The sequence below is a fragment of the Canis aureus genome, chromosome 4, assembly GCF_053574225.1.
Source record: "Canis aureus isolate CA01 chromosome 4, VMU_Caureus_v.1.0, whole genome shotgun sequence".
Taxonomy (NCBI): Eukaryota; Metazoa; Chordata; class Mammalia; order Carnivora; family Canidae; genus Canis; species Canis aureus.
The window spans coordinates 43,537,973-43,556,423 of NC_135614.1; the positions used below are offsets into that span (position 1 = coordinate 43,537,973).

The following is an 18,451-nucleotide window of genomic DNA, read 5'->3' on the forward strand; positions in this document are numbered from 1 at the left end:
GAAAACTCCAGATCAATGTGAGGTGATCAGTGAATTGGCAGTATGATGGCAGCTGCCCTGACTGAGTGCCCACCACCTGTCAGGGCGTGTGCCAGGCAAACACGCGAAGGTCTTAGCTGCTTGATCCTCCCACCAACCCTGGGAGGTCAGTACTCACTTTCCCCACTTCACAAGTGAAGTGACCATTGTCCAGGAAGGCTGTAGTGCCAGGACACAGCAGAACCAGGCAATCAGAGCCCCTGGGCTGGGCTGGGCAGGCTCCTCCATTAGTCCATGCATCTTGCTGCGGCTGGAAGAACAAGCGTACAGGCCCTCCGAACCTAGAGCCCCTGGTTGCCTCTGAGGGAGGCCCTTCTGGGGTGTGAGGTGGCTGAAGAGCTGTGGAGGGGGAAGGTAAGATCCAGGAGGACCCCCAGCCATCCTGGGAACACTGGACAGGAGCACACAGGGCTCCCTAGCAATGTGTGTGGTGACTGTTCCCCACCACAGGACACACACTTCGCTCAAATGGGCACATTCCTGCAGATGACCCAGGAGGCGAGACAGGAGACCGGGCTTTGAAAGCCAGACCCAGACTGTCCCATCTAATAGCTGTGTAACCTTGAGCAAGACTTGCTTTTTTCACCTGTAAAACGGGCCCAGCCAGAACAAGCTACCGCAATGTTACTTCAGATAATTTAGTGAGGGAAGGTATTGCCGATGCCTAGAAACCAGTAAGGGCTTAATCATTGAGAGCTGTTGTTCTCACTGTATGGCAGGGGTTCTTCTGAGTCCCTCTTGGCCACAAACCTAGAATAGCCTATTTCTGCCTCACCCACAGTCTGAAGCACAGTAAGACTATGCATGGTTCTGGCCCTGGTCGTCTGAACTCACCTCTAGAGCAGCCCTCTGTGGGCCACCACCAGTACTCCATGTGTCTGCTCCATACCAAGACTGGGGCGTCCCCCGTGCCAGGACAATGGTACTGGGCTGTTGACCTGAAGAAGCTGACCATCAATTCAAAGCAGCAGAAAAATGAGAAAGGATGAGAGAGAAGGAGGGGAGGGAGCTGAGAGAGAGATGTCGAGTGCCTGTGGAGGTGAAAACTTGCCAGAGGCAGGTGAAGGACCCAGGGTATGGCATCACACAGGCCTGGACGGTGACCCTGGCTCTTCCTTTCACTACGTATAACTATGGGCAAATTGCCTACTCGCTGAGCCTCAGTTTCCTGTTTTGTAAAATAAGGATACTAATGGTTCTTCCTTCAGAAGTTTGTTTTTATGGAGGATTCAATGAAGTGATATAGGGAAAGCATAGTGCCGGGCTCATCAGATGTGCTCAGTGAAACTTAGCTATATTCATGTTAATTATAATCTCCTACTGGCCAAGGAATCATCTTGTTTTCTCAAAGGCCATGTATGGATACAATCATCATTATTCCCATTTTGCAGGTGGGGAAGTCAAGGGGAGTGGCAGGAACCCCCAACACACAAGATATAGATCCTTTCACCTGTACCCTGTGGCCATCCAGGTGTGCTCTGGCTGGGCTCTGGGTGCCCAGTCGGCACTGGTGCGGGAGCAGCCACATGCAGGAGCAGAAATACTCCCAGCCTTTTGACCTCCCTAACTCTCTGGGGCTATCCCAGACAGACTTGGCCCATCTTCCAAGCACAGATGGGACCCAGGAGCAACAACTGCAGGAGCTGGCCTCAAGGGGGCAGCAGGAGCCTTGGAAACCTCAGGCTGGCTCTGCTTGGGAAGCAAGTACCACAGGAGGCTCTCCAGGACACCCTGGGGACAGCATGCTGAGGCCCATGCTGCATGTGCTGGAGCTGGACTCAGGACTGGGCTGTGAGAGAGGGGGAAGCAGAGGGGCACTGAATTCAGATGCTTGGCCTCCTCCTGAAATCCCCATTCCCTGGCCAGCCATTCCCATCCTGCTTGGTAAATAAGGGCTGCTCTGGTCCAGGGACCATGAGGGATTACATGTGCACATTCTCAGCCCTCCAGAAAGTGAGGGAGGCCAGTGCAGCCTGAGGAGTTGCAGGACCAGGGGATGCATAATGATGGAGTCCATCAGGAAGGACATCTCCCAAGCCACCAAAGACCACGTAGAGTCCAGGGTGTTCTTTAGGAACTGCACCTGGACCCCTCTGGCCTCTGCCTAAGGAACTTGCTTACCACCTTGTGGTTCTAGAGCCCATGGACGGCCAGATTCCTGGGCCTTCCCCGGGCCTTGGAGTCAGAAGGTCTGTTGTTTTAGCCAATAGTCCAAGGAAACTTTGTATAGGCTCACATCTGACAGCCTCTGCTCTGTGCTTGCAACAGAACCTACTAGAAGGGCCACAGAAGGGATGAATGTAGTTGTTTATTGATTACTCCTTGCCAGGCCCTGAGCTAAGTGTTCTATAAATACTGCTTTTTTTTTTTTTTTTTTTTTTTTTAAGTAGGCTCCACGCCCAGCAGGGCTTGAACCCATGCTCCTGAGATCAAGAGGTGTATGCTCTACCAACTGAGCCAGCCAGGCGCCTCTTTATAGATACTGTTCTATGTATTTCCCCCTTTAAGATATTCCTTTATCTGCTCTTTACAAATGATGACCTGGATTGAGGCTCAGACAGGTGAAGTGATGTGCCCAAGGGCACACAGCAGCCAGTACCTGAAGCAGGATCAGAACTGAGGGCTGTCTGGTTCTGGAGCATGAGTGCTTTCACTCTCCAGGTAACTGAGCATGGGTTAGAGAGCAGCAATGCCTGTGCCTAGCCCATGGCCAAGGAAAGGAGCCAGGATGATCCTGGCCCTCAAGAGGGGTGCCTGCCTGGGAATCTACACTGGCGGGCCTGGCACACAGCAAACACTGAAGGGCTTAGAGTTCTTTTTTTTAACATTTGGAGATAATAGACAGCCCTAAGCCTTCTGTTCTCTCCTGTACCCCAGCCACTACCAGTAGTAGTTCTGTCCTGGTCAGACTAGAGTCCATGTGGCTTTAGCCTTGAAACCTGTGCATTTTGTCAGGAAAGGGGGTGAGGGTGGGAAGAGAAGGATCTGGGTCTCAGGACCCCTGGCAATCTGTTTTCAGATTGCTTCAGCAGCCAGGAAGCTAGGCCTTCCAGCTCTGTTTCCCATGGCCTTTGGTTGTCAATCCCAGTTTCCTTATTTGAAAAATATAGCCTCACTGGCAATTTGCAAGGATTCTGTGAGATCATGTGGGAAAAGGGGCCTCTGGGAACCCAAATGTACAGTCAAATGTCTACCATTACTCAGGACAACTGCTCAGAGGTTGGGATTGGTATGGGGTCATCCTCTGATCACACTGTCTCTTTAGCCCACTAGTCAAATAAGATCCAAATAGTCCACTGGAATGGCCCCTTGCTGGCCTCGTAACCATCTGACTCTAGCTCTGCTAACTCAGACCATCTGTCTGGTTTGTGCTTCCTCGCCCTGTTCCATCTCTAATCTGTCCCTTTCTTCACCATTCAAATTAGTTATTTGAATGACCAGAAGCCAGAAGTTGCTTCCCTGGCCCAGTGGCCCAGAACTTGCCCAAGAATTTTCTTCCCTCAGGCTTCCCCAGATGGAGAAGTGCCAAGGTTCCCACTGTGCTCCGGCCACTCTTTTTGCCACTGAGACTCTGTCCATTCAACCTAGTGGGGCCCAGGGCCCACAGGTTATCCATAAGGCATCAGCTCCCTCCCCAGCCTGCAGAGAAAAGAAAGAAAATGAGGCTACGTGAGTACCCTTAGGCCTTCTAGACAGGTGAATCTCTTCTGTTTTTCTGTCAAAGGTGGATGTAGCCAGGATGTTGGTGAATTGGTAGCAGGGGGAAGAAAACACAGAGATATTAATGACATTGGTCGTTCCTGAGCAGAAAAATGGCCTTCAGATGCTATTCACCTGCCCTGGCACCAGACAGACCCCTCGCACTTTCAGAATCTCTCTGGTCTTCTTGTTCCAGAACATCTTCTGCTTGTGGCTCAGCCTACAGTAGCAACTATGAGAAGATGACAGCTCATCAGCTCCTAAAAGAAGGGCTGAAGTCTCAGAATCCCCCAGGGCTTTCCTCGCTCTGAGTCTCTATTTCCACATTTGTATGATGGGTGCTCCCTAACCCTGTTCTCCCAATCTAGGATTAGTGGGAACATTTGATGAGGTGGCACATGGAGATGAACGCTCTGCGCTTAGTACATGTGGACTCCACCCTCCCTCTGAATCTCCAAGCTTTTTAGAATGTTGTTACTTTGTAGTCAGCAAATCTCTGACTCTTCAGAAAGGGTATAAATACTACTTTCATTTGATTAGAAACTGCAATTCTGGGACTCTAACCAGTAGAAATGAAAACTAAAGATACAAGGACATGGATGATTATCGCCACATTGGCTGTATTTGTTGAGAAGGAACTAGAAAAGCCCTGCAAAGCTAATATGCATCAGTAAGAGAGAAGCTGAATAAACAGTGGCCAAACCACAGTATCAGATTAAGCACCTGTGGACAATAATGAGTGTTCTCTCTCTCTCTCTTTCTCTTTTTTTTTTTTTTTTTTTTTTTGATCTGGAGAGATGGCCATGATGCACTCAGTGAAAAATGTATGCAGGGAAATCTGTACAGTGTGATTATAAAACAGAAACAAAAACAAAATGCCTTTCTTTCCCCTCCTTCCATTGGGGATATGTTTCTATGAACTTAACAAGAGACGCAGAACAATCCATAACCAGCTGTCAATATTGCTTGCCCGCAAGTGAAGTATGAAGGGGGGGCTGATGAGGAGAACAAGACTAAAGGGTCTATTAAATTTATTTCTACTCATCTCTGAATTGTTTGCTTTTTCCCAAACACATGAATCATTTGTGTGTGTGTGTGTGTGTGTGTGTGTTTGTGTGAAATGAAATAATGTCAGGAGGCCAGCACACACACAAAAAACCGTCAGTGAATGAAATGAGTAAACTAAATCTGATAATCCTACTATTTCCCTCTCTCAAAATGGAAAGTGTTTTTATATTGCAGATTCTCTACCACTATGAATACCTCTGAGGGAGCTGATAAAGCCAACATTGTCACTCATCTCTAATCCAGGGCTTGTTAGCCTCAGGCCAAGATCAAAATACAAGTGTGTGTGTGTGTGTGTGTGTGTGTGTGTGCGTGTGTGTGGAGGGAGAAGGAGGGAAAAGTATCACCTCTCAGATACATCTGCGTGCCTAAAAATAGGTGAGGTGCCTTCATGCACATGTGCCATTTCATTGACTACAAACACAACACTTGGCCTCATTTTATGAACAAAGAAAGTGAGGTGTAAAGGTTTGTGACAATCTTACTAAAGATTGCCCCCCAGAGACTAAGTTGGATGCAAACAGGCCATCCGGACTCTCAGGCAAAGCAGGATGGTCGCAGAGGCTCCCACACTGAGAAACTTTTGTTCTGAAACAATACCCTGATAAGAGCAGATGTAGAGGGACAGCTAACATTTACTGAGTCTCCTCTCCAACCTGGCCAGACCCTTTGCAGGAACGTTAGATGAATATCTCAATTGATCCTGACAAGAACCCAATGGTAGGAACCATTATTATTCCCATTTAACAGATGAGGAAACAGAGTCACAGGAAATAAATAAATTGTGGAAGAATCCAAACTCAAAAAATGAAGACATTTGAACTCAGGCAATGAGACTCCAGAGCCTGCCCCTTCAATCCCCCGGGGACACAGCAGATCACTGCCACAGCCCTGGCACTGGAGCTCCTCATCTAGCACGTCCTTTCCATGCAGCCAGGCTAATGTCAATCCCTGGGTGCTGCTCCAAAGGAGCAAACCCAGGCAGAAGGCGGCTGTGAGACTTCCAGTGCTCTGGTTTTCCTCTGGCTTGCCTTGACTGGTGTTAGTGAGGCTTCCAGAGGTAACTCTGGCTTTCTCTGGGTCTTCTCACAGCTTCTTAGTTCCAACAGTCTCTTGGACTTCCTGCAGCCCACACCTCAGAAGTCCAGCCCTCAGCTGCCCAGGCCTTGGTGGCACGCCTCCGTGGTGACAGCCAACTTCCTTCAGGGCTTTGCTCAAAAGAGGGCTACCCTCCTCTACCTAAGTGTGTGCCAGAGTTCAGCCAGTTCGTTCTCACCAAAACCATTTTTGTCATTTCTGATAATCACCTAAAATGTTATTTACTATTTTAATTTAAAGCAGCTTACTATTTAAACAAACAAACAACGACCCCAAACCCCACAACAAAAAATAAACTCTGTTGTTTTTTTTTTTTAAGAGGAAATCTGTATCACTGCTATAAATGCAAAAGCAGTGTGGCTAACCATAAAGAGAAGCTTACTGCAAAATAAAGATGATAAAAGAGAACAAAACCATTCAATCTCAAGACACAGCAGCCTGCAGAGGTGCAGAGCCTGAGCTGGCCTGCCCTCTGCTTGCCACAATGAGAGCGAGTGTCAGAGAGGCGGTCAAGACACATGTTCTCGCTGACACCATCTGAAGGCCTGAGAGAGGGCCGAGACCCCCACCATGCACCAGGGTGCTGATGGCTCTGATTTGGTGGCTGCCAGTCTCTTTAGGAAGCACCATCTGGGACGTGTTCTGTTCCCCAATGCCTGGGTGTTCACCTCGCAGCTCTCCATGCTCATCCCCTCCTCAGTGACAGCCAGCTCTGCAGTCCTGTCCCTCAGATCAGCCAAGGTACCCCCAGCCACCTCATGGGGTTGCTTTGAGAGCCTCCCAGGAAAAGGTTTATAAGGAAGTGGCATTACTTTAATGATAATATTGCCCCTGAGAAGGGGACTGGATATAGGGCAGACAAGCTCTATGGGTTTTCTGTCATTTGATTATTTTTTGATAATAAGAAAATATTTACATATTATTTGGCAATAATAATGGTGATGATGAAGACTTCCCTGAGACAGTCTGGTGTCCCTGTGTACCGTCCTGCCAAGGGTCAAGGTGTCCTGCCGGGATATTTGGAAGGCAGTTCAGGTGAGCAGGTGGGAGCAGTGGCTGCTTCTCCTTAGGGTGAGGGGGGCTGGTTCTTACTGGCAGCATGAGCCTTGGCGGTGGGGGTGGGGGGGGGCACGAAACCAGCTTGGACTCCAGCACTCACAGAGCTCAGACAGCGCAGCTCGTCCTGGATTTTGAATTCAGGCTGGGAACTTGCCAATTGGTGGATGTTGGCAAGTCACTCAGCCCTCTGAGCTTTCTTGGGGAGAGTACAGCCCACTGTGAAGAGATGCCGTGAAGCTCAACCAGAGGCTACCCATGGTACCTGAATCCCCAGTGTGACTCTGGAGTCTTGACAATCAAGTGGCTGTGCAAGGTTGGGGGAATGACTTTCCTGTATGGACCTGGTATTTTCACTAGCAGATCAAGGACCTGATTAGATTGGAGGTCCCCAAATACGGCCCACCGTTTGAACCCGACCTTCATACATGATTTGTAGGCTGAGTATTTTCTGATTAGCTGCCAACATTTAAAAATCAGGTGATTGCACATAGACATCCAAGTTTTGCATATCTCCTGAAAAATCAACAGGTTCAGCCACATTGGGCCCACACACTACCTTTGCTGAATGCCAGGGAGGGACTGCTCCCAAGACAGGACTCACCTATGTGGGCTTTTTAGACATTTAAGTTATTGGCTGCTTAATATTCACAGTGGCTATATTTTACAGATGAGGAAATTGAGGCACAGAGAGGTTAAACAACTAGCCCCAGGTCATACAAAGCTGAATGGAGAGCCCGGACCTGAAGCTCTGCACTCTGTTCTGTGTCTTGATTTCATTGTGCTGACTCTCAGCAGAGCTCCCCGACTGTGCCTGATGCTGGGGAGATGGAAGCAGAGTGAGGCTGCAGTGTTTCTCTGCAGATCCTCTTGCCCCCTCCTCTTCTGGGGAGGCAAGGGTAAGCTCTACTGTGTCTGTCCCCCCCGAGCCAGAGCTGCCAGGACGGGGTGCACAGGAGCTCACTGGAGGTGGATGAAGCCAAGCCTCCCCCAGTAAAGACAACTGGTATTGACCCTGACAGCAGCCCCTGCCCAGGCCAGCCTCAGCTGACCCTCAGTGGCCCCCAGGGCGCAGAGCTCTCCCTGCACTTGCTCTCTATTTTGGTTTGGCAGTGGTGCATACCTGCCTCCCCAACCCCTCCAGCCCTCTTGTTTACTCTGTAAATAGCCAAATGCTCCACACTGTCATTTACAGGCCAGGGGGCGGCTGCCACGGGGCACCAGGCGGCCTAGGCCTGTTTGAGCTATCCTGGGACCTGTCTCATGCACACGCGCCTGGAGCCCATTTGCCTAGGAATTAATGGGCCCCCACACCCCGGCAAGGTGCAGACACGAGCCAGGAAGGCAGCCAGGGAAGGCGGAGGGAGTGGGTGTGTGGGAAGGGGGTGTTGCTGGGCTCTGGCTCACTCAGCTCCCTTGAGCCCTGTGACCTTGAGCCTCTGGGGCTTGGTGCCTCAGTTTATCCATCAATAGCTGACCTTCCAGAACTCTAGAGAGCAGCAAACTCATGGACTAAGAGGATTCTGGTGAGGCATCTACCGCAGGCATGACAGTGTGACAATAACACCAATATTTAACATGTATTGTAGGTAGAGGTGTTCAACACCAGGCATCAGACTGCACCTTGGAACATTTGTCATTGAACTATAACACATTTTCAGAAAAGTGTACAAATTAGAAATATTTCACTCAGTGGATCTTCCTACACTTCACATGCCTGCGCAATTAGCACCCAGATCAAGATGCCAGCACGCCAGGAAAAGTCCTCATATGCTCCTCTGGCCGCTGCCCACCACCTGCCCTGCAGTGTCTCTTAAACGATCCCCATCACAGTTCCATGAAGTAGGGACCAGACCGTCTGGTTCATAAATGAAGGAACAGAACGAGGCTCAGAGGGGTCAGTCATACCAGCTAAGATCTGAATCTAAGCCCTTTATCTCCAGGGCCTGTAGGTTAACTACTGTGCTGAGGAAAGAGGTAGACACGGGCTGAGGTCCAGATAGTGTCTGGGAATGTGCATGTCCTCATCTTCTATGTACCATATTTTCAACTCTGTGACTTCATTGCCTCCTGCAGTCTGGCCACTTTGTAGGCCCTAGTGTCTACTTTGTTGATGGAAAGAGTAAGCACATCAAATGACACTCAAAATCTTAGTAACTCACCAAACTCTGTCTGGGGGACTGGAATGCTGGGAGACCTCAGGTCCAGCAACCTTCCTGACTCCCGAGGTCTGTAATTCCACCCAGCCCGGATGACAAAGACGGGTTCTGGGAACAGCTGCTGCATAGCCTCGGATCCACAGCAGGTCGAGATGCCTTCTTCAAGCTTGAAAGGTGCGACTCGGATGTTTTTAGCTTCACATAATATAAGACCTGGCAAAAGTGGCTCGGGCAGAGATTTTATTCTCTCACATTATAAGAACTCTGAAGCCATAAAAGTTCCTCCCATCTTTCTGATCTTTTGCACATTGGCTGCTCTTGGGCTTGTTTCCTCATTACAATGTGAGGGCTGCAGCTCCCAGCAACAGAGTTACCCACATCAGTGTCCAGCCAAAGAAGCATGTTTCCTTCCATGAATGAATTACACGTACATGTGCAAGGAAGCTTGGGAAAGATACCTTTTTTGTTTCTGTGATGGGAAGTGGGTTCTGCCTGCAGGGAAGAAGAGGGTGTGGGGTTGCAGGGGAATGGCCATTGGTAGGGGATTCAGGAGTGTCTACCACAATGGGCAGAGAAGATTCCATTGGCCACTCAGCCAATACAGTTCTGGAGCTATCTCCCATGTGGGACATGGAGTGATGTGGCCAATGAGGCTTGAATGGAAGTCAGCTGTTCCAGCAGGGGGCTGTTCTCCCATCACTCCTCTTTCTCCTCACCCTGGACTGCTCACTTCATCCATGTCTCATCCCATGTGAGGATGGGGGAGGTCACCATGATGGAGAATCCCTTACTACAAAAACTGATTGCGCTAAGAAGCCAGGATATGCCAGGTTCTATGCTGAGCACCTAATCTATTATTTCATCTGTCTTCACAATGATCCCCATTTTACATATGAGGAAGTTGAAGCTTAGAGAGGGGAAAGACTTGCCCGAGATCATAAAAGTGGTACAAGAAGAAACTGGAGTTGGAATCCAGTTCTCCTTGGCTCTAGACCTCCCTACTTAGAAGTTATTATTAAATTGCCCTGACTTAGGGGCATCTAGGTGGCTCAGTGTTGGAGTGTCTGCCTTTGACTCAGGTCGTGGTCCCAGGGTCTGGGATCAAGTCCCACATCGGGTTGCCCGAAGGGAGCCTGCTTCTCCCTCTGCCTATGTCTCTGCCATTCTCTCTCTCACTCTCTGTGTGTATGTCCCAAATGAATAAATAAATAAAATCTTTTTTAAAAAAATTGTCCTGACTTAAAGGCTGTGCAACTCCAATTCTACAGCTTGAGCTGGAGCCCCAACTGTCTTTCTGTTAGCATCTCCTTGGCTGAAGGCCAAGAAGACAGTACCCCCTTTTCCCTATGTGGCTTGGCCTCAGCTGACCTCTAATTTAGGTTCCATCACCTGACTCCTTTGCTCTTACTAGTCACTTTTTTGTGTGTGTGAGGGAAGCGGGGGAAGCAGGGCAAAGGAGGGATCACTTCTTCCTGTCACCTTCAGGAGTGCCTCTTTCCAGGCAGCTCAGGCCCATAGCTACTCTGAGCCCCCTGTTCTGCCCCCGGCAGGCCTCAGGAGGTACATGAGCAATCAGGTCCGATCTTGGAATCGCCCACGTGGAAAATCCAGGGGAACAAATCCTGTTGGCTCTGGGCAGGTGCAGCTGTCACTGTCCCCAGCCCCAAGTTCTGGCTGGCTGGCCCCCTCCCTTGGGCAGGAGAACAAGGGAGCAGGATGCCATGTGTGCTCTCACATGGACACACCCATGCCGGTCCCAGCAGCCCCTCTGCTAGAACAAACCTGTTCCCCACCCTGTTAAGAAAACCCATTGGACAGAGTGAGGTTACACCTGCCAAATAAACACCATAAAGCTTGTTGTGCGTTTTCCCCAAAATAAAGACCATCAGATACCCCCAATCTCCACAACCAGATTCTTAGGGAAATGACCCCTTCCTCGAACTAGTCCCCATAAGAAAATTCTGCCCCAGGAGAGAGCTGTCAGAAAGACACACGGCAAATAATCTATCATGTCTTGTTTATCTCCCTCTCCAATCCCCTTCTCTGAATCTGAAAAACCCTTATAGGAGGGACAGTTCATCTTCCTTGTAAAATGGAGTTCTACTTGAGGGCAGAGTTGGTCATCCCACATGTATCTCTGAAGCCCCTGCAGTGGGCTCAGGTTGTCCTCCCCATCCATCTGTCCATCCATTCACCCCTCCTTCCAATAAGTATTGCCCAGTGCCAGCTGTGTGCCAAGGTCAAGACCTATGCCAGACGCTGAGGAGCAGGAAATGTCCAGAGCTTGCTGTGTAGTGGAGGAGACAGACAGGTCACCCTGAGATCATAGTGCAGGAACTACATGCCTTGATAGAGGTCCCTCCATGCCTCACTCCAGAACTTTCCATCCAACTGTGCTTTGCTGTCACTTCAGCTCTTTCAGAAGCAAAGGAAACACCCAAGGCAGGTGTGATCATCTTTGTGTTTTAGGAAGATCACCCTGGACTTGAAAGGGTGAGATTGGAGGCGGGCACAGGCTGGGGGCTGACTCACAGGTAAAGGGATGGCGGTCTGGGCAGAGGCAGATGAGGAAGTTGTGGAGAGGGTGCGGAGAGGGGAATGGATGGGATAGGTTGGAACACTATGTAGGAGGTGGTCGCAATGGGACTGGATGAGAAATACGGTGGCATGGCAAGGAAAAGAAGGGGTCCAGGTCAGTGACTCATTGGGCAATTGGATGGATATGGGGGCCCTTAGCTGATGAGCAAAGAGATGCTGAGGGTGGGAGTGGTGACTCACCAGATCACTCACAAGTCAGTGGACCTGGAAGTACAGGCACCCAGGCTTCCCATCAAAGCACTCTGTCCCAGGAGATGATGGCCCTGGAGTGCTGATGGGGAAAGGCTATATTGACTTAGGAGGAGGGAAAGGTGGTATCTCCTCAGAGCAGTGGTTTTAAACTCAGAGTTCTTAACCCAGGGGACATTTGTTAATGTTTAAAGACATTTTGTGGTTTGTCGTAACTTCGGGTGGGGGGTGCTACAGGTATCTGGTGGGTAGAGGCAAGGATGCTGCTAAACATCCTAGAGCGCACAGGACGGTACCCATAACAAAGTATGACCCAGCTCACCATGCCAATAGTGTGGAGGTTGAGAAATCCTGGCTTAGAGGAGGCAAATAGTGAAGTTCAATCATGGTGACTGTGGAGTCAGATGCTTAGGATTGAATCTCAGCCCCACCACTTAGTACTTGTCTGATCACAGGCATATTACTTAACTGCCCTGTGCCTCATGTTAAAGGAGCCAATGCATGTCAGCCAGCAAGCCTTGCATATTTATGTTTAACTCTTTCTTGATTGATTTCATTCATTGCACAAAACCCCTACAAATACTCATTGAGGATCTCTAAGACGCCAAGCCACTGTTATGCAAGTGGAAGTCATGGTGGTGAACCAAGCACTGGTGCCTGTCTGCAGGGGCACAGGGGATGGCTGCTGCCGTCTCTATGACTGGAATGGCTGTGGGTGTGGTTTTTACCTCCAGGGATGGACAACCTCTAACCGGGATGTGGAATGTTCCATGATGAGTGTCGGGCAGACTTCACACTATCTGGGGGTACCTGGAAGTCCTCTCAGAGATGGTGGTTGCTGACCAGACCCGATTTTTCACTGGTGATGCTGGAGAAGCCCTTTATGTGGAGAAAGTGATAACTTCACAAGTTCTGTTTTTCTCATGGGAAAAATGGCTATGATGATCCCTGGCCCACACATACAGTGAGGCTTAAATGTTCCGAAAGGGTCTGGTTCATGGATACCTTTAGTACACTTCAAATTTCTCCCCTTGTCCTGGCACCCAGGAGTCTGGGCTACAACTCCTTTTATACCTAGGCAGAGCTTGCTCTTTCCCTAAAAATTAGCCTCCTTAGTCCTCAGCCTGCCCATTCCTGGCCTGGGTGCATCCAGAAGGGCTGTGGGGAGGTGTCTAAACCTAGAACCCTGCTTGTATGTTCCTTTCGGGTGCCCACCCTGCAGAGTAGGGTATGGGGGAGGGCAGAAGTTTCTCTCAGCCAAGAATGTAAGTACTCAGCAGTCCTATTTTTCATCTCTGTGTCTGCACCCTGGGCCGGAAACTATCAAGGCAATAAATGTTTTAAATGTAAGGTAATAAAAATTTGGAAAAAAAAATTGAAATCCTGCCTAAGTGCTAACTACTGAAAGGGCCCGTTTGTCTTATTAGAAGCCAGGTGAACCGGTTTTAAGGGAAATGCTGGTGGCAGTCAGAGACCTGGCTCAGACAGGAAGGGAACCCCACTGGCTCCAATTCTCAGGCCTCAGTGTCCTAATGTCAGCGAGTGGCAGAGGGTAGGTTGGATTCTCTGAAAAACCTCCCTGGCTCCTGCTGGGCTGGAAAGGGGAAGAGAAGGAGAGGGGAGGTAAACCTGGGATTTTAATCCTCTTTTGGCCTGACACTACTTAGCTGTCACTTGCCAGGTATCATGCTGGGTGCTTGAATAAACACATCCCCTCAAAGCCTTACAGCAGCCCTACCAGGGAAGAGAACACACTGTACAGAAATACATCCGAAATGCATTGGCGCTTTGGGATACCTGGGTGGCTCAGTCACTTGAATGTCTGACTCTTGATTTCAGCTTTGGTGGTGATCTCAGGGTGGGGGGATGGAGCCCCACTTTGGGCGCTGTGCTCAGTGGGGAGTCTGCTTGAGATTTGTCTCCCTCTCCCTCTGCCTCTCCCCCTGCTGGCATATACACACTCTCTTTCAAAATAAATAAATAAATAAATAAATAAATCTTTTTTTTTTTTTTTTTTTTTTTAAAGAAATGCATAGGTACTTTGATGGATCATTTAAGGAGGCCCCCACTCAGGATCTTGGAAGTGTGAGGTCAGCATCTGACAGTGAGGCTCTCCTCGATGGTGTGTCCCAGGGTCCCTACCTCACCCATGTCTCTGTCCTGCTCCATCACCTTAGGACAGTGACCTGACTTTTCTGGGCCTGGATTTTTTGAGCTGTGAAGTTGGGCCTAACAGCACCTACTGTCAGAGTCAATGTGAAGGTGAAAGGAGATGAGCTGTGGAGAGGGGTTTAGATCATTGTGATCATGTCCTAAATGTGAATTGATATTATTACCAGGTTGTTTTACAGATGGGGAAACTGAGGCTGAGAAAGGTCACAGCTGGGGGGCAGAGCTGAACTGAAGCCAACCTGAGTGTGGGGTGGGGGTTTTGAGTGAGGTGAGGGCCGACAGGAGGCTTTTGGATTTGAGGCCTAGAGATGAGGTGAAGAGGTCAGCTGGCCTAGACTTCCTGGTAGCAGCCCTGGAGCATTGTGGTCAGGTTCTGGATCTATCATAACATTATAACCAACTTTTTTGAGACTCTGATGGAAATTAGCAACGATTTCCCCTAAAATGCACTCCACCCAGGTGGCATATGCAATCTGTAGCATGAGATCTCAGGAGGCAGGGAGCTCTCTGAAGCTGTCCTTGGTCTGCACATGAAGGAGACTCTTGATTTTAGGATATTGCACGGGGGCAGCACATCATGAACCCTGCCCATCTCTTTTCAGATCCAACTATACTCAGAATTTAAGTCCCTTGCCCCTTTTCTCCTCCTTTCCCCTTGTATTAGTTCTTCTCTCCCTTGCTAGGATTTGCTTGAATGAGAAGGCAGAGCCACCAAGGTTACCAAGGGTCCCAAGTCTCCCTGCCCTCTGCTTGGGACACTGCTTGGGAAGGCCTGAGAGTCCCAGGCTGAATTCCCATGTCATGAGCTACACCCTGGCAGCTCTTCCTGCTATAGGCACTGCACAGGATGTGGGGGCCAGCTCAGGTCACAGAAGTGGAAAGGGGAGTCCACAGCCGGCATTAACCGGCACCACCCAAAGTTATGCAGAATCTGTCCAAACTTTCGCCATAACCCTGATAATAAAATGTCACAGCGATTGACATATGGCCAGTGTATTTCCCATTGACTGTAAGATCTTCAAGGACGCAGGATGGCAACCTTGTTCTATTCGTTCCCGAACAAGAGATGGAAAGATGGGTAGAATGGAGGGACAAAGGGAAGGTGTGTGAACATCCTAATCTCTGTTGGCCTAGTTAGAACCTCTTTTTCTATAGGCTGCCGAGGCTGAGAGAATATGAGGCTGGAGCTGTAGATTGTTGGAAGCTAACTGGTAGGAGAGAATGATCGTAACACTGTGGTAGAAAAAGTGAGCCTCGGCCAAATCATGGAGCCCCTGGATCCCGTCAGACCTGAGGGCACTTCCTGGTTGTATGAGCCAGTGGTTCTCTTTTCTTTCTTTATTTTTCCCGAAAGCTAGGTTGCATGGGGGTACCTGCCACTGTGACTAAGAATCCTGAATAATACAGAAGTAGGGAAGGAGTCAAGGGGGCAGGAGGTGGGATGTCTGCAGTGTGGGGGAGACCTCTGGAGCTGTACCAGTTAGGACACATCAGAGGAGTACGAAGGCCTCTGAGGCTTCCCTGGCTGTGCATGGAGGCCTGGGATGCAGCCTGCAGGATCAGAGAAGAGGGACTCAGTACGAGAGGAAGGTGGAAGGTGGTGAGGGAGGTGGGCGAGCAGAAGCCCTGGGAGGCATGGAGACAGGATTAGCGGAAGCCTGAGTAGTAGCTCCCAGTGTTTACTGCAAACAGAAGATGGTGGCCAGCCTCTCTGGGACCTCAGAGGGGAGGGAGTGGTTGGTGGTGGCGAACTCCTCCCTCTGCCCCTCTGTGTTATTAAGCAGGGGTGGGGAGTACTGAGTGGGGTGAGGGGAGGCCTGTAGGTGGAAGGAGGGTGTCATAATCTTCAGGCTTTTGGCCCTTCCTCCCTGCAACCTTTGCTTGCCCTCTATATCCCAGCAGATCTTGTTCTGAGCTCTTCCCCCACCCACTCCCCACCTCTATCCAAAGATCTAGATCCAGGCTGGGGTGGGCGATCAGGATTTTATCCAAGTCTTCAGGTGCTTCTCATGACCCTTCAGGTTTGGAAACCACTGACTTCATTCAAAACTCTGTATTTTACAGATGGGTGGCTGAGGATGGAGAAGGAAGACAGCTTGCTTGTCATCACACAGCAGGTCAGGGGCTGAGCCTGAGTCCCAGGTACTCCAAGCAGAGTAGCAATACTGTGTTCAGGTCTCAGAGCTTACCCTGTGAATCCCAGCAGGGCCACAGTGCTGGCTGGAAGAGGACAAGAATACAGGCCCACTTGTACCTTTCAAAATCGGCAGACCTCAGGAGCAGAGTGAAGGTCTAGAGCCAGCCCTCTGTGCTGTGAGATGATATGGATCGCCGGTAAGGCAGTCAACTGGCTCTGAGCGAGGGCTAGGGCTATCACTCCTCTGATGTGTCCTAACTGGCACGGCTCCAGAGGTCTCCCCACACACTGCAGACATCCCACCTCCTGCCCCCTTGACTCCCCCACAACTGCAGCGACTTAGGACAACCACAGAGTGATTGTCAAGGCTTTTCCCTCCTCCTTTGGCCTTTTCAAGTTCTAGAGAAGCCTCACTTCCAAATAAGACAGAGTGACTGTGTTTTAACCTCTTGCTGCTCAAAGAGTGGGCCCTGGACCATTACCTGGAAGCTCGTAGAAGTGCAGAATGTCAGGCCCCACACCACACCTATTGAGGCAGAATCGGTATTTTACCCGTGGAGAGAATTCTTACACTGCAGTTTGAGGCATGTGGTTTCACCCACCGCCTAGTGTGAAGTTAGCACAGCAGCACAAATTGGCCTCATTTTGTGTATTTGGATATGCTGTGAAATATTTGGTGTCAAATGCATTTTTGCAAATCAGGTCTTGTTGGAAATCCACCAGAGGAATTATTGAGTTAAAATAAACAGCAGCAGCCACAGTAAGTGTGGAAGTCTTGCTCTATAAGGCAAAGTGTCGCGATTTCCTTTAGGAAGTTTGCATGTTTTCTCATTAAATTTACTTGAACTAAAGCATGACTGGCCATCTAACCTGCTCACATCTGCTTTAGAGTTTGCATTTGGTGAGCTGTTGGTAGTACCAGGAGCTGTGCTGAGCATTTTACACCCTTGATCTTATGGACCCTCACCATACCTCTGAGAGAGGTGTTATTTCTATTCCCCCTTAGCGGATGAGCAGGTGAAGGAGGATCCAGGTGAAGTCACTCTGATTTCTGCATTTCATCTTGCCTTTTTTGGTTTTACAATTCTTCCCTCATCATCCCCACACCTTACTGTTCTGTGCTTTCTGAGGTTCTGTAGGACTACCTGGCATCATTCATCACAGGGCCATGCTATTGGCCAAAGGGTTTGCCTCTCTTCTGCAAGTCAGCCTGCCTACACCTGGCCTCCCACGTGCACGCTGGCTGATCCAAGGCTAAGCCCCACTGGCCTTATCTAACTCACACAGCAAGCTAATATTTCTCCTGGTCTAAATCATCCTAGAGATGGGAACTACACTAGGGCCATCCCTATAGCCCAAAGCCCACCAAATTATTCACATTGGTCAATCCTAAAGTGTTTACTCTGTCCTACTTTGCCTTTCTCATGGAAGCCTCAATAAAGGCCAGGGCCCAGGCCTTCCCCTCGACCCAAACCTAATGCCTCCCATGTGGCCCTGCATGGTGTGACCCTTCCTCTTGGGAGATGTAAATAATGAAAATTGTTCTTCTATGGCTTTGACCTCTCTGTGATAGCACCTTCATAAATTGAAGCCCATGGGTACCAATACAACACCCACCCCTATACTGCCAGGCCCTGACAGGTCAGACTTTGGGTCCTATGGCTTCTGGCTTCTGGCAGGTAGGGAAGGTTACTTGTGCAGTGCCCACCAGGTGTCTGCTGGGATAAGAGGTTGCCATACTCCCTGCTCTGAGGGGCTCCCAGGAGCTTGCTTGTCCTGGGCCTTGACTTGGTGATGTATCAGGAAGGCAGTGTAGGCAGGTCTGAGGGATTCTGAGTGTTGGGGGATAATTCTCCATGAGTCTCTTATATTTCTTGCATGCTGGCTGTCTTTGTTTTAAGGATGCTTGCATTAGTGAATGGCCTTGGAATATAGTAGTAGTGTCTTCCTCTAGAACCAGTGCAGATTTGTTCATAATCCAGAATAACAGAGAAAAAGTCTTCCTCGGGGCAAAAGTCAAGTGGACGGTTATAGACTATTAGGATTCTCTAGGACTGGAGTTCCTTTCCTATAACATACCCTGCCACATGTGCCAGTTTCATGTGGCCCTCTTCAGCTCGTGGGAAGTGGGACAAGGGAAACTGGTACACAGATGAAGCCCATGCTGCCTGCTGTGCTGTGAATAATAGTCCCTTCTCTCTGACCTGGGAGTCCCAAGTCTCACGCCAGTATCCACGAG

The 18,451-nt window shown here is 49.6% G+C and overlaps 1 long non-coding RNA gene across 4 annotated transcripts in view; it reads right to left on the minus strand.

The window, feature by feature from the left end:
- LOC144312646 (uncharacterized) overlaps positions 1 to 18,451 on the minus strand; it is a 40,284-nt gene that overhangs the window by 9,582 nt on the left and 12,251 nt on the right. For 2 of the 4 annotated variants that reach the window (XR_013378179.1, XR_013378180.1), the window contains exons 3-6: positions 12,632 to 12,782; positions 9,120 to 9,329; positions 2,161 to 3,678; positions 158 to 289 (exon numbers count right to left, since the gene is read on the minus strand). This is a non-coding gene — a long non-coding RNA (uncharacterized LOC144312646). The other 2 variants (XR_013378181.1, XR_013378178.1) reach the window with 2 other exon arrangements.